General features: G+C 43.0%; 20 non-coding genes across 20 annotated transcripts; 10 read left to right on the forward strand and 10 right to left on the reverse strand.

Annotated features, from left to right (window-relative positions):
* Positions 1-672: 672 nt before the first annotated feature.
* Positions 673-744, forward strand: trnap-agg (transfer RNA proline (anticodon AGG)). Its single transcript has one exon. It is a non-coding gene; the product is annotated as a tRNA-Pro (tRNA).
* A 268-nt stretch (positions 745-1,012) lies between these two features.
* On the reverse strand, positions 1,013-1,084 carry trnag-ucc (transfer RNA glycine (anticodon UCC)). Its single transcript has one exon. It is a non-coding gene; the product is annotated as a tRNA-Gly (tRNA).
* Positions 1,085-2,077: 993 nt separating this feature from the next.
* trnap-agg (transfer RNA proline (anticodon AGG)) lies at positions 2,078-2,150 on the forward strand. The gene has a single exon. It is a non-coding gene; the product is annotated as a tRNA-Pro (tRNA).
* A 268-nt stretch (positions 2,151-2,418) lies between these two features.
* Positions 2,419-2,490, reverse strand: trnag-ucc (transfer RNA glycine (anticodon UCC)). Its single transcript has one exon. It is a non-coding gene; the product is annotated as a tRNA-Gly (tRNA).
* A 993-nt stretch (positions 2,491-3,483) lies between these two features.
* trnap-agg (transfer RNA proline (anticodon AGG)) lies at positions 3,484-3,556 on the forward strand. The gene has a single exon. It is a non-coding gene; the product is annotated as a tRNA-Pro (tRNA).
* Positions 3,557-3,824: 268 nt separating this feature from the next.
* On the reverse strand, positions 3,825-3,896 carry trnag-ucc (transfer RNA glycine (anticodon UCC)). Its single transcript has one exon. It is a non-coding gene; the product is annotated as a tRNA-Gly (tRNA).
* Positions 3,897-4,888: 992 nt separating this feature from the next.
* On the forward strand, positions 4,889-4,961 carry trnap-agg (transfer RNA proline (anticodon AGG)). Its single transcript has one exon. It is a non-coding gene; the product is annotated as a tRNA-Pro (tRNA).
* Positions 4,962-5,229: 268 nt separating this feature from the next.
* trnag-ucc (transfer RNA glycine (anticodon UCC)) lies at positions 5,230-5,301 on the reverse strand. Its single transcript has one exon. It is a non-coding gene; the product is annotated as a tRNA-Gly (tRNA).
* Positions 5,302-6,295: 994 nt separating this feature from the next.
* trnap-agg (transfer RNA proline (anticodon AGG)) lies at positions 6,296-6,367 on the forward strand. Its single transcript has one exon. It is a non-coding gene; the product is annotated as a tRNA-Pro (tRNA).
* A 267-nt stretch (positions 6,368-6,634) lies between these two features.
* trnag-ucc (transfer RNA glycine (anticodon UCC)) lies at positions 6,635-6,706 on the reverse strand. The gene has a single exon. It is a non-coding gene; the product is annotated as a tRNA-Gly (tRNA).
* Positions 6,707-7,700: 994 nt separating this feature from the next.
* trnap-agg (transfer RNA proline (anticodon AGG)) lies at positions 7,701-7,772 on the forward strand. Its single transcript has one exon. It is a non-coding gene; the product is annotated as a tRNA-Pro (tRNA).
* A 268-nt stretch (positions 7,773-8,040) lies between these two features.
* trnag-ucc (transfer RNA glycine (anticodon UCC)) lies at positions 8,041-8,112 on the reverse strand. Its single transcript has one exon. It is a non-coding gene; the product is annotated as a tRNA-Gly (tRNA).
* Positions 8,113-9,105: 993 nt separating this feature from the next.
* Positions 9,106-9,177, forward strand: trnap-agg (transfer RNA proline (anticodon AGG)). Its single transcript has one exon. It is a non-coding gene; the product is annotated as a tRNA-Pro (tRNA).
* A 268-nt stretch (positions 9,178-9,445) lies between these two features.
* Positions 9,446-9,517, reverse strand: trnag-ucc (transfer RNA glycine (anticodon UCC)). The gene has a single exon. It is a non-coding gene; the product is annotated as a tRNA-Gly (tRNA).
* A 993-nt stretch (positions 9,518-10,510) lies between these two features.
* On the forward strand, positions 10,511-10,582 carry trnap-agg (transfer RNA proline (anticodon AGG)). Its single transcript has one exon. It is a non-coding gene; the product is annotated as a tRNA-Pro (tRNA).
* Positions 10,583-10,850: 268 nt separating this feature from the next.
* Positions 10,851-10,922, reverse strand: trnag-ucc (transfer RNA glycine (anticodon UCC)). Its single transcript has one exon. It is a non-coding gene; the product is annotated as a tRNA-Gly (tRNA).
* Positions 10,923-11,916: 994 nt separating this feature from the next.
* trnap-agg (transfer RNA proline (anticodon AGG)) lies at positions 11,917-11,989 on the forward strand. The gene has a single exon. It is a non-coding gene; the product is annotated as a tRNA-Pro (tRNA).
* Positions 11,990-12,257: 268 nt separating this feature from the next.
* Positions 12,258-12,329, reverse strand: trnag-ucc (transfer RNA glycine (anticodon UCC)). Its single transcript has one exon. It is a non-coding gene; the product is annotated as a tRNA-Gly (tRNA).
* Positions 12,330-13,322: 993 nt separating this feature from the next.
* trnap-agg (transfer RNA proline (anticodon AGG)) lies at positions 13,323-13,395 on the forward strand. The gene has a single exon. It is a non-coding gene; the product is annotated as a tRNA-Pro (tRNA).
* Positions 13,396-13,663: 268 nt separating this feature from the next.
* Positions 13,664-13,735, reverse strand: trnag-ucc (transfer RNA glycine (anticodon UCC)). The gene has a single exon. It is a non-coding gene; the product is annotated as a tRNA-Gly (tRNA).
* Between the last annotated feature and the right edge of the window lie 987 nt (positions 13,736-14,722).

A 14,722-nucleotide genomic window follows, 5' to 3' on the forward strand; every position in this document is an offset into this window, starting at 1 on the left:
CCTGACACTTGTGGGGGACGTAGAGACAAATTGAGAACACCACCGTGTTCGTGAGGGTCTCCCCTTTCCAGGGAGTGGTCATACGAATTTGTAGGTCAAACGGTTCAGAAGCTACAGATGTTTTTGTGAGAAGACCGATTATAGGTATGTCTCATGGTTTGACTAACACCGCTCTAGCTCCACCACCTTTCATTGCAGATGTGGAGGTGTAACATAAACAGTTATGGAGGCTTGAGACAGATACGACACATCTCAATCTCTCTAGTTGAAAACTGATCGATTTGAATGGGTATTTTTTACATTCGTTTACTTTGATTCACGTACTGATGCATCAGTCAACTCAAAATAAATGAGCTCCATTCTTTTTGAAGTTTTATTTTTTCAGTTTCTCTTTTAAAATATGAATTGATCTCATTTTGCTCAATATTCATTTGTCAACACTCATCATCAGTTTGCTGTCGCGGCTTAAGAAGACAGAATGTGAAAAACACAGCAGATGAAATACAAAAGATTTGAACTGAAGCCTGGTCAACAGTTTGGAAGACTGCTATGCTCACAAGTATAGCACAAACACTCACATGAGGTTCAATCTTTCCAAGCACCATGGACAAGAACAATGGATATCCTCATTGTCATTGCCGCAGAAAGCAAAACAATTTTCTTCTTGTGTAAGGCTCGTTGGTCTAGGGGTATGATTCTCGCTTAGGGTGCGAGAGGTCCCGGGTTCAAATCCCGGATGAGCCCTTTTGCAGATCTTTTAACAAGCTCAGACAGGCAGATCTCAGGCCACTGAGTCGCAAACAGCCACCTCTTGGGCGCAGGACGAGGTGGCTGAATGGTTTCGGCGATGGACAGCTAATCTATTGTGATATTCACTAGTTGGCTCAATGTCGCACTTCATTTAGAAAACCTGCAAAAAGTAAGAGCAAATCGGACTTCCACGAAGATTGATTCCAATGTAATACACTTGAAATTACACCCAGCCCCTAAAACTAGTGAATATCTCATGCTCTGCATTGGCCGGGAATCGAACCCGGGTCAACTGCTTGGAAGGCAGCTATGCTCACCACTATACCACCAATGCGACTTGAAGCTCGCTAGCAACATGGAGACATCGATTCATATCCTGACCGTCATTTTTGTGGAAAGTGAAAATTCTTTGACCAAACGGATCGTTGGTGTAGGTGTACGATTATGGCTTAGGGTGCGAGAGGTCCCTGGTTAAAAAATCTATCATTTTAATCAGTACCTGTTACCTTCAGATTTGTCCCGTGACACTTGTGGGGAACGTAGGGCAAAACTGAGAACATTGTGACAAGTGGGGTCACATTAGTTTGTAGCCCAAAGATTTTGGATTCTACAAACAGAAGTTGGCACATAAAGGGTTCCGACTTCAGACGAGTCCCCTGACACTTGTGGGGGACGTAGAGACAAATTGAGAACACCACCGTGTTCGTGAGGGTCTCCCCTTTCCAGGGAGTGGTCATACGATTTTGTAGGTCAAACGGTTCAGAAGCTACAGATGTTTTTGTGAGAAGACCGATTATAGGTATGTCTCATGGTTTGACTAACACCGCTCTAGCTCCACCACCTTTCATTGCAGATGTGGAGGTGTAACATAAACAGTTATGGAGGCTTGAGACAGATACGACACATCTCAATCTCTCTAGTTGAAAACGGATCGATTTGAATGGGTATTTTTTACATTCGTTTACTTTGATTCACGTACTGATGCATCAGTCAACTCAAAATAAATGAGCTCCATTCTTTTTGAAGTTGTATTTTTTCAGTTTCTCTTTTAAAATATGAATTGATCTCATTTTGCTCAATATTCATTTGTCAACACTCATCATCAGTTTGCTGTCGCGGCTTAAGAAGACAGAATGTGAAAAACACAGCAGATGAAATACAAAAGATTTGAACTGAAGCCTGGTCAACAGTTTGGAAGACTGCTATGCTCACAAGTATAGCACAAACACTCACATGAGGTTCAATCTTTCCAAGCACCATGGACAAGAACAATGGATATCCTCATTGTCATTGCCGCAGAAAGCAAAACAATTTTCTTCTTGTGTAAGGCTCGTTGGTCTAGGGGGTATGATTCTCGCTTAGGGTGCGAGAGGTCCCGGGTTCAAATCCCGGATGAGCCCTTTTGCAGATCTTTTAACAAGCTCAGACAGGCAGATCTCAGGCCACTGAGTCGCAAACAGCCACCTCTTGGGCGCAGGACGAGGTGGCTGAATGGTTTAGGCGATGGACAGCTAATCTATTGTGATATTCACTAGTTGGCTCAATGTCGCACTTCATTTTGAAAACCTGCTAAAAGTAAGAGCAAATCGGACTTCCACGAAGATTGATTCCAATGTAAGACACTTGAAATTACACCCAGCCCCTAAAACTAGTGAATATCTCATGCTCTGCATTGGCCGGGAATCGAACCCGGGTCAACTGCTTGGAAGGCAGCTATGCTCACCACTATACCACCAATGAAACTTGAAGCTCGCTAGCAACATGGAGACATCGATTTATATCCTGACCGTCATTTTTGTGGAAAGTGAAAATTCTTTGACCAAACGGATCGTTGGTGTAGGTGTACGATTATGGCTTAGGGTGCGAGAGGTCCCTGGTTAAAAAATCTATCATTTTAATCAGTACCTGTTACCTTCAGATTTGTCCCGTGACACTTGTGGGGAACGTAGGGCAAAACTGAGAACATTGTGACAAGTGGGGTCACATTAGTTTGTAGCCCAAAGATTTTGGATTCTACAAACAGAAGTTGGCACATAAAGGGTTCCGACTTCAGACGAGTCCCCTGACACTTGTGGGGGACGTAGAGACAAATTGAGAACACCACCGTGTTCGTGAGGGTCTCCCCTTTCCAGGGAGTGGTCATACGATTTTGTAGGTCAAACGGTTCAGAAGCTACAGATGTTTTTGTGAGAAGACCGATTATAGGTATGTCTCATGGTTTGACTAACACCGCTCTAGCTCCACCACCTTTCATTGCAGATGTGGAGGTGTAACATAAACAGTTATGGAGGCTTGAGACAGATACGACACATCTCAATCTCTCTAGTTGAAAACGGATCGATTTGAATGGGTATTTTTTACATTCGCTTACTTTGATTCACGTACTGATGCATCAGTCAACTCAAAATAAATGAGCTCCATTCTTTTTGAAGTTGTATTTTTTCAGTTTCTCTTTTAAAATATGAATTGATCTCATTTTGCTCAATATTCATTTGTCAACACTCATCATCAGTTTGCTGTCGCGGCTTAAGAAGACAGAATGTGAAAAACACAGCAGATGAAATACAAAAGATTTGAACTGAAGCCTGGTCAACAGTTTGGAAGACTGCTATGCTCACAAGTATAGCACAAACACTCACATGAGGTTCAATCTTTCCAAGCACCATGGACAAGAACAATGGATATCCTCATTGTCATTGCCGCAGAAAGCAAAACAATTTTCTTCTTGTGTAAGGCTCGTTGGTCTAGGGGGTATGATTCTCGCTTAGGGTGCGAGAGGTCCCGGGTTCAAATCCCGGATGAGCCCTTTTGCAGATCTTTTAACAAGCTCAGACAGGCAGATCTCAGGCCACTGAGTTGCAAACAGCCACCTCTTGGGCGCAGGACGAGGTGGCTGAATGGTTTAGGCGATGGACAGCTAATCTATTGTGATATTCACTAGTTGGCTCAATGTCGCACTTCATTTTGAAAACCTGCAAAAAGTAAGAGCAAATCGGACTTCCACGAACATTGATTCCAATGTAATACACTTGAAATTACACCCAGCCCCTAAAACTAGTGAATATCTCATGCTCTGCATTGGCCGGGAATCGAACCCGGGTCAACTGCTTGGAAGGCAGCTATGCTCACCACTATACCACCAATGCGATTTGAAGCTCGCTAGCAACATGGAGACATCGATTCATATCCTGACCGTCATTTTTGTGGAAAGTGAAAATTCTTTGACCAAACGGATCGTTGGTGTAGGTGTACGATTATGGCTTAGGGTGCGAGAGGTCCCTGGTTAAAAAATCTATCATTTTAATCAGTACCTGTTACCTTCAGATTAGTCCCGTGACACTTGTGGAGAACGTAGGGCAAAACTGAGAACATTGTGACAAGTGGGGTCACATTAGTTTGTAGCCCAAAGATTTTGGATTCTACAAACAGAAGTTGGCACATAAAGGGTTCCGACTTCAGACGAGTCCCCTGACACTTGTGGGGGACGTAGAGACAAATTGAGAACACCACCGTGTTCGTGAGGGTCTCCCCTTTCCAGGGAGTGGTCATACGATTTTGTAGGTCAAACGGTTCAGAAGCTACAGATGTTTTTGTGAGAAGACCGATTATAGGTATGTCTCATGGTTTGACTAACACCGCTCTAGCTCCACCACCTTTCATTGCAGATGTGGAGGTGTAACATAAACAGTTATGGAGGCTTGAGACAGATACGACACATCTCAATCTCTCTAGTTGAAAACGGATCGATTTGAATGGGTATTTTTACATTCGTTTACTTTGATTCACGTACTGATGCATCAGTCAACTCAAAATAAATGAGCTCCATTCTTTTTGAAGTTGTATTTTTTCAGTTTCTCTTTTAAAATATGAATTGATCTCATTTTGCTCAATATTCATTTGTCAACACTCATCATCAGTTTGCTGTCGCGGCTTAAGAAGACAGAATGTGAAAAACACAGCAGATGAAATACAAAAGATTTGAACTGAAGCCTGGTCAACAGTTTGGAAGACTGCTATGCTCACAAGTATAGCACAAACACTCACATGAGGTTCAATCTTTCCAAGCACCATGGACAAGAACAATGGATATCCTCATTGTCATTGCCGCAGAAAGCAAAACAATTTTCTTCTTGTGTAAGGCTCGTTGGTCTAGGGGGTATGATTCTCGCTTAGGGTGCGAGAGGTCCCGGGTTCAAATCCCGGATGAGCCCTTTTGCAGATCTTTTAACAAGCTCAGACAGGCAGATCTCAGGCCACTGAGTCGCAAACAGCCACCTCTTGGGCGCAGGACGAGGTGGCTGAATGGTTTCGGCGATGGACAGCTAATCTATTGTGATATTCACTAGTTGGCTCAATGTCGCACTTCATTTTGAAAACCTGCAAAAAGTAAGAGCAAATCGGACTTCCACGAACATTGATTCCAATGTAATACACTTGAAATTACACCCAGCCCCTAAAACTAGTGAATATCTCATGCTCTGCATTGGCCGGGAATCGAACCCGGGTCAACTGCTTGGAAGGCAGCTATGCTCACCACTATACCACCAATGCGACTTGAAGCTCGCTAGCAACATGGAGACATCGATTTATATCCTGACCGTCATTTTTGTGGAAAGTGAAAATTCTTTGACCAAACGGATCGTTGGTGTAGGTGTACGATTATGGCTTAGGGTGCGAGAGGTCCCTGGTTAAAAAATCTATCATTTTAATCAGTACCTGTTACCTTCAGATTAGTCCCGTGACACTTGTGGAGAACGTAGGGCAAAACTGAGAACATTGTGACAAGTGGGGTCACATTAGTTTGTAGCCCAAAGATTTTGGATTCTACAAACAGAAGTTGGCACATAAAGGGTTCCGACTTCAGACGAGTCCCCTGACACTTGTGGGGGACGTAGAGACAAATTGAGAACACCACCGTGTTCGTGAGGGTCTCCCCTTTCCAGGGAGTGGTCATACGATTTTGTAGGTCAAACGGTTCAGAAGCTACAGATGTTTTTGTGAGAAGACCGATTATAGGTATGTCTCATGGTTTGACTAACACCGCTCTAGCTCCACCACCTTTCATTGCAGATGTGGAGGTGTAACATAAACAGTTATGGAGGCTTGAGACAGATACGACACATCTCAATCTCTCTAGTTGAAAACGGATCGATTTGAATGGGTATTTTTTACATTCGTTTACTTTGATTCACGTACTGATGCATCAGTCAACTCAAAATAAATGAGCTCCATTCTTTTTGAAGTTGTATTTTTTTCAGTTTCTCTTTTAAAATATTAATTGATCTCATTTTGCTCAATATTCATTTGTCAACACTCATCATCAGTTTGCTGTCGCGGCTTAAGAAGACAGAATGTGAAAAACACAGCAGATGAAATACAAAAGATTTGAACTGAAGCCTGGTCAACAGTTTGGAAGACTGCTATGCTCACAAGTATAGCACAAACACTCACATGAGGTTCAATCTTTCCAAGCACCATGGACAAGAACAATGGATATCCTCATTGTCATTGCCGCAGAAAGCAAAACAATTTTCTTCTTGTGTAAGGCTCGTTGGTCTAGGGGTATGATTCTCGCTTAGGGTGCGAGAGGTCCCGGGTTCAAATCCCGGATGAGCCCTTTTGCAGATCTTTTAACAAGCTCAGACAGGCAGATCTCAGGCCACTGGTCGCAAACAGCCACCTCTTGGGCGCAGGACGAGGTGGCTGAATGCTTTAGGCGATGGACAGCTAATCTATTGTGATATTCACTAGTTGGCTCAATGTCGCACTTCATTTTGAAAACCTGCAAAAAGTAAGAGCAAATCGGACTTCCACGAACATTGATTCCAATGTAATACACTTGAAATTACACCCAGCCCCTAAAACTAGTGAATATCTCATGCTCTGCATTGGCCGGGAATCGAACCCGGGTCAACTGCTTGGAAGGCAGCTATGCTCACCACTATACCACCAATGCGACTTGAAGCTCGCTAGCAACATGGAGACATCGATTCATATCCTGACCGTCATTTTTGTGGAAAGTGAAAATTCTTTGACCAAACGGATCGTTGGTGTAGGTGTACGATTATGGCTTAGGGTGCGAGAGGTCCCTGGTTAAAAAATCTATCATTTTAATCAGTACCTGTTACCTTCAGATTTGTCCCGTGACACTTGTGGAGAACGTAGGGCAAAACTGAGAACATTGTGACAAGTGGGGTCACATTAGTTTGTAGCCCAAAGATTTTGGATTCTACAAACAGAAGTTGGCACATAAAGGGTTCCGACTTCAGACGAGTCCCCTGACACTTGTGGGGGACGTAGAGACAAATTGAGAACACCACCGTGTTCGTGAGGGTCTCCCCTTTCCAGGGAGTGGTCATACGATTTTGTAGGTCAAACGGTTCAGAAGCTACAGATGTTTTTGTGAGAAGACCGATTATAGGTATGTCTCATGGTTTGACTAACACCGCTCTAGCTCCACCACCTTTCATTGCAGATGTGGAGGTGTAACATAAACAGTTATGGAGGCTTGAGACAGATACGACACATCTCAATCTCTCTAGTTGAAAACGGATCGATTTGAATGGGTATTTTTTACATTCGTTTACTTTGATTCACGTACTGATGCATCAGTCAACTCAAAATAAATGAGCTCCATTCTTTTTGAAGTTGTATTTTTTTCAGTTTCTCTTTTAAAATATGAATTGATCTCATTTTGCTCAATATTCATTTGTCAACACTCATCATCAGTTTGCTGTCGCGGCTTAAGAAGACAGAATGTGAAAAACACAGCAGATGAAATACAAAAGATTTGAACTGAAGCCTGGTCAACAGTTTGGAAGACTGCTATGCTCACAAGTATAGCACAAACACTCACATGAGGTTCAATCTTTCCAAGCACCATGGACAAGAACAATGGATATCCTCATTGTCATTGCCGCAGAAAGCAAAACAATTTTCTTCTTGTGTAAGGCTCGTTGGTCTAGGGGTATGATTCTCGCTTAGGGTGCGAGAGGTCCCGGGTTCAAATCCCGGATGAGCCCTTTTGCAGATCTTTTAACAAGCTCAGACAGGCAGATCTCAGGCCACTGAGTCGCAAACAGCCACCTCTTGGGCGCAGGACGAGGTGGCTGAATGCTTTAGGCGATGGACAGCTAATCTATTGTGATATTCACTAGTTGGCTCAATGTCGCACTTCATTTTGAAAACCTGCAAAAAGTAAGAGCAAATCGGACTTCCACGAACATTGATTCCAATGTAATACACTTGAAATTACACCCAGCCCCTAAAACTAGTGAATATCTCATGCTCTGCATTGGCCGGGAATCGAACCCGGGTCAACTGCTTGGAAGGCAGCTATGCTCACCACTATACCACCAATGCGACTTGAAGCTCGCTAGCAACATGGAGACATCGATTTATATCCTGACCGTCATTTTTGTGGAAAGTGAAAATTCTTTGACCAAACGGATCGTTGGTGTAGGTGTACGATTATGGCTTAGGGTGCGAGAGGTCCCTGGTTAAAAAATCTATCATTTTAATCAGTACCTGTTACCTTCAGATTAGTCCCGTGACACTTGTGGAGAACGTAGGGCAAAACTGAGAACATTGTGACAAGTGGGGTCACATTAGTTTGTAGCCCAAAGATTTTGGATTCTACAAACAGAAGTTGGCACATAAAGGGTTCCGACTTCAGACGAGTCCCCTGACACTTGTGGGGGACGTAGAGACAAATTGAGAACACCACCGTGTTCGTGAGGGTCTCCCCTTTCCAGGGAGTGGTCATACGATTTTGTAGGTCAAACGGTTCAGAAGCTACAGATGTTTTTGTGAGAAGACCGATTATAGGTATGTCTCATGGTTTGACTAACACCGCTCTAGCTCCACCACCTTTCATTGCAGATGTGGAGGTGTAACATAAACAGTTATGGAGGCTTGAGACAGATACGACACATCTCAATCTCTTAGTTGAAAACTGATCGATTTGAATGGGTATTTTTTACATTCGTTTACTTTGATTCACGTACTGATGCATCAGTCAACTCAAAATAAATGAGCTCCATTCTTTTTGAAGTTGTATTTTTTTCAGTTTCTCTTTTAAAATATGAATTGATCTCATTTTGCTCAATATTCATTTGTCAACACTCATCATCAGTTTGCTGTCGCGGCTTAAGAAGACAGAATGTGAAAAACACAGCAGATGAAATACAAAAGATTTGAACTGAAGCCTGGTCAACAGTTTGGAAGACTGCTATGCTCACAAGTATAGCACAAACACTCACATGAGGTTCAATCTTTCCAAGCACCATGGACAAGAACAATGGATATCCTCATTGTCATTGCCGCAGAAAGCAAAACTATTTTCTTCTTGTGTAAGGCTCGTTGGTCTAGGGGTATGATTCTCGCTTAGGGTGCGAGAGGTCCCGGGTTCAAATCCCGGATGAGCCCTTTTGCAGATCTTTTAACAAGCTCAGACAGGCAGATCTCAGGCCACTGAGTCGCAAACAGCCACCTCTTGGGCGCAGGACGAGGTGGCTGAATGCTTTAGGCGATGGACAGCTAATCTATTGTGATATTCACTAGTTGGCTCAATGTCGCACTTCATTTTGAAAACCTGCAAAAAGTAAGAGCAAATCGGACTTCCACGAACATTGATTCCAATGTAATACACTTGAAATTACACCCAGCCCCTAAAACTAGTGAATATCTCATGCTCTGCATTGGCCGGGAATCGAACCCGGGTCAACTGCTTGGAAGGCAGCTATGCTCACCACTATACCACCAATGCGACTTGAAGCTCGCTAGCAACATGGAGACATCGATTTATATCCTGACCGTCATTTTTGTGGAAAGTGAAAATTCTTTGACCAAACGGATCGTTGGTGTAGGTGTACGATTATGGCTTAGGGTGCGAGAGGTCCCTGGTTAAAAAATCTATCATTTTAATCAGTACCTGTTACCTTCAGATTTGTCCCGTGACACTTGTGGAGAACGTAGGGCAAAACTGAGAACATTGTGACAAGTGGGGTCACATTAGTTTGTAGCCCAAAGATTTTGGATTCTACAAACAGAAGTTGGCACATAAAGGGTTCCGACTTCAGACGAGTCCCCTGACACTTGTGGGGGACGTAGAGACAAATTGAGAACACCACCGTGTTCGTGAGGGTCTCCCCTTTCCAGGGAGTGGTCATACGATTTTGTAGGTCAAACGGTTCAGAAGCTACAGATGTTTTTGTGAGAAGACCGATTATAGGTATGTCTCATGGTTTGACTAACACCGCTCTAGCTCCACCACCTTTCATTGCAGATGTGGAGGTGTAACATAAACAGTTATGGAGGCTTGAGACAGATACGACACATCTCAATCTCTCTAGTTGAAAACGGATCGATTTGAATGGGTATTTTTTACATTCGTTTACTTTGATTCACGTACTGATGCATCAGTCAACTCAAAATAAATGAGCTCCATTCTTTTTGAAGTTGTATTTTTTCAGTTTCTCTTTTAAAATATGAATTGATCTCATTTTGCTCAATATTCATTTGTCAACACTCATCATCAGTTTGCTGTCGCGGCTTAAGAAGACAGAATGTGAAAAACACAGCAGATGAAATACAAAAGATTTGAACTGAAGCCTGGTCAACAGTTTGGAAGACTGCTATGCTCACAAGTATAGCACAAACACTCACATGAGGTTCAATCTTTCCAAGCACCATGGACAAGAACAATGGATATCCTCATTGTCATTGCCGCAGAAAGCAAAACAATTTTCTTCTTGTGTAAGGCTCGTTGGTCTAGGGGTATGATTCTCGCTTAGGGTGCGAGAGGTCCCGGGTTCAAATCCCGGATGAGCCCTTTTGCAGATCTTTTAACAAGCTCAGACAGGCAGATCTCAGGCCACTGAGTCGCAAACAGCCACCTCTTGGGCGCAGGACGAGGTGGCTGAATGCTTTCGGCGATGGACAGCTAATCTATTGTGATATTCACTAGTTGGCTCAATGTCGCACTTCATTTTGAAAACCTGCAAAAAGTAAGAGCAAATCGGACTTCCACGAACATTGATTCCAATGTAATACACTTGAAATTACACCCAGCCCCTAAAACTAGTGAATATCTCATGCTCTGCATTGGCCGGGAATCGAACCCGGGTCAACTGCTTGGAAGGCAGCTATGCTCACCACTATACCACCAATGCGACTTGAAGCTCGCTAGCAACATGGAGACATCGATTTATATCCTGACCGTCATTTTTGTGGAAAGTGAAAATTCTTTGACCAAACGGATCGTTGGTGTAGGTGTACGATTATGGCTTAGGGTGCGAGAGGTCCCTGGTTAAAAAATCTATCATTTTAATCAGTACCTGTTACCTTCAGATTTGTCCCGTGACACTTGTGGAGAACGTAGGGCAAAACTGAGAACATTGTGACAAGTGGGGTCACATTAGTTTGTAGCCCAAAGATTTTGGATTCTACAAACAGAAGTTGGCACATAAAGGGTTCCGACTTCAGACGAGTCCCCTGACACTTGTGGGGGACGTAGAGACAAATTGAGAACACCACCGTGTTCGTGAGGGTCTCCCCTTTCCAGGGAGTGGTCATACGATTTTGTAGGTCAAACGGTTCAGAAGCTACAGATGTTTTTGTGAGAAGACCGATTATAGGTATGTCTCATGGTTTGACTAACACCGCTCTAGCTCCACCACCTTTCATTGCAGATGTGGAGGTGTAACATAAACAGTTATGGAGGCTTGAGACAGATACGACACATCTCAATCTCTCTAGTTGAAAACGGATCGATTTGAATGGGTATTTTTTACATTCGTTTACTTTGATTCACGTACTGATGCATCAGTCAACTCAAAATAAATGAGCTCCATTCTTTTTGAAGTTGTATTTTTTTCAGTTTCTCTTTTAAAATATGAATTGATCTCATTTTGCTCAATATTCATTTGTCAACACTCATCATCAGTTTGCTGTCGCGGCTTAAGAAGACAGAATGTGAAAAACACAGCAGATGAAATACAAAAGATTTGAACTGAAGCCTGGTCAACAGTTTGGAAGACTGCTATGCTCACAAGTATAGCACAAACACTCACATGAGGTTCAATCTTTCCAAGCACCATGGACAAGAACAATGGATATCCTCATTGTCATTGCCGCAGAAAGCAAAACTATTTTCTTCTTGTGTAAGGCTCGTTGGTCTAGGGGGTATGATTCTCGCTTAGGGTGCGAGAGGTCCCGGGTTCAAATCCCGGATGAGCCCTTTTGCAGATCTTTTAACAAGCTCAGACAGGCAGATCTCAGGCCACTGAGTCGCAAACAGCCACCTCTTGGGCGCAGGACGAGGTGGCTGAATGCTTTCGGCGATGGACAGCTAATCTATTGTGATATTCACTAGTTGGCTCAATGTCGCACTTCATTTTGAAAACCTGCAAAAAGTAAGAGCAAATCGGACTTCCACGAACATTGATTCCAATGTAATACACTTGAAATTACACCCAGCCCCTAAAACTAGTGAATATCTCATGCTCTGCATTGGCCGGGAATCGAACCCGGGTCAACTGCTTGGAAGGCAGCTATGCTCACCACTATACCACCAATGCGACTTGAAGCTCGCTAGCAACATGGAGACATCGATTTATATCCTGACCGTCATTTTTGTGGAAAGTGAAAATTCTTTGACCAAACGGATCGTTGGTGTAGGTGTACGATTATGGCTTAGGGTGCGAGAGGTCCCTGGTTAAAAAATCTATCATTTTAATCAGTACCTGTTACCTTCAGATTTGTCCCGTGACACTTGTGGAGAACGTAGGGCAAAACTGAGAACATTGTGACAAGTGGGGTCACATTAGTTTGTAGCCCAAAGATTTTGGATTCTACAAACAGAAGTTGGCACATAAAGGGTTCCGACTTCAGACGAGTCCCCTGACACTTGTGGGGGACGTAGAGACAAATTGAGAACACCACCGTGTTCGTGAGGGTCTCCCCTTTCCAGGGAGTGGTCATACGATTTTGTAGGTCAAACGGTTCAGAAGCTACAGATGTTTTTGTGAGAAGACCGATTATAGGTATGTCTCATGGTTTGACTAACACCGCTCTAGCTCCACCACCTTTCATTGCAGATGTGGAGGTGTAACATAAACAGTTATGGAGGCTTGAGACAGATACGACACATCTCAATCTCTCTAGTTGAAAACGGATCGATTTGAATGGGTATTTTTTACATTCGTTTACTTTGATTCACGTACTGATGCATCAGTCAACTCAAAATAAATGAGCTCCATTCTTTTTGAAGTTGTATTTTTTCAGTTTCTCTTTTAAAATATGAATTGATCTCATTTTGCTCAATATTCATTTGTCAACACTCATCATCAGTTTGCTGTCGCGGCTTAAGAAGACAGAATGTGAAAAACACAGCAGATGAAATACAAAAGATTTGAACTGAAGCCTGGTCAACAGTTTGGAAGACTGCTATGCTCACAAGTATAGCACAAACACTCACATGAGGTTCAATCTTTCCAAGCACCATGGACAAGAACAATGGATATCCTCATTGTCATTGCCGCAGAAAGCAAAACAATTTTCTTCTTGTGTAAGGCTCGTTGGTCTAGGGGGTATGATTCTCGCTTAGGGTGCGAGAGGTCCCGGGTTCAAATCCCGGATGAGCCCTTTTGCAGATCTTTTAACAAGCTCAGACAGGCAGATCTCAGGCCACTGAGTCGCAAACAGCCACCTCTTGGGCGCAGGACGAGGTGGCTGAATGCTTTAGGCGATGGACAGCTAATCTATTGTGATATTCACTAGTTGGCTCAATGTCGCACTTCATTTTGAAAACCTGCAAAAAGTAAGAGCAAATCGGACTTCCACGAACATTGATTCCAATGTAATACACTTGAAATTACACCCAGCCCCTAAAACTAGTGAATATCTCATGCTCTGCATTGGCCGGGAATCGAACCCGGGTCAACTGCTTGGAAGGCAGCTATGCTCACCACTATACCACCAATGCGACTTGAAGCTCGCTAGCAACATGGAGACATCGATTTATATCCTGACCGTCATTTTTGTGGAAAGTGAAAATTCTTTGACCAAACGGATCGTTGGTGTAGGTGTACGATTATGGCTTAGGGTGCGAGAGGTCCCTGGTTAAAAAATCTATCATTTTAATCAGTACCTGTTACCTTCAGATTTGTCCCGTGACACTTGTGGAGAACGTAGGGCAAAACTGAGAACATTGTGACAAGTGGGGTCACATTAGTTTGTAGCCCAAAGATTTTGGATTCTACAAACAGAAGTTGGCACATAAAGGGTTCCGACTTCAGACGAGTCCCCTGACACTTGTGGGGGACGTAGAGACAAATTGAGAACACCACCGTGTTCGTGAGGGTCTCCCCTTTCCAGGGAGTGGTCATACGATTTTGTAGGTCAAACGGTTCAGAAGCTACAGATGTTTTTGTGAGAAGACCGATTATAGGTATGTCTCATGGTTTGACTAACACCGCTCTAGCTCCACCACCTTTCATTGCAGATGTGGAGGTGTAACATAAACAGTTATGGAGGCTTGAGACAGATACGACACATCTCAATCTCTCTAGTTGAAAACGGATCGATTTGAATGGGTATTTTTTACATTCGTTTACTTTGATTCACGTACTGATGCATCAGTCAACTCAAAATAAATGAGCTCCATTCTTTTTGAAGTTGTATTTTTTCAGTTTCTCTTTTAAAATATGAATTGATCTCATTTTGCTCAATATTCATTTGTCAACACTCATCATCAGTTTGCTGTCGCGGCTTAAGAAGACAGAATGTGAAAAACACAGCAGATGAAATACAAAAGATTTGAACTGAAGCCTGGTCAACAGTTTGGAAGACTGCTATGCTCACAAGTATAGCACAAACACTCACATGAGGTTCAATCTTTCCAAGCACCATGGACAAGAACAATGGATATCCTCATTGTCATTGCCGCAGAAAGCAAAACAATTTTCTTCTT

This window comes from Salmo salar, unplaced genomic scaffold (genome assembly GCF_905237065.1).
Source record: "Salmo salar unplaced genomic scaffold, Ssal_v3.1, whole genome shotgun sequence".
Classification (NCBI taxonomy): domain Eukaryota; kingdom Metazoa; phylum Chordata; class Actinopteri; order Salmoniformes; family Salmonidae; genus Salmo; species Salmo salar.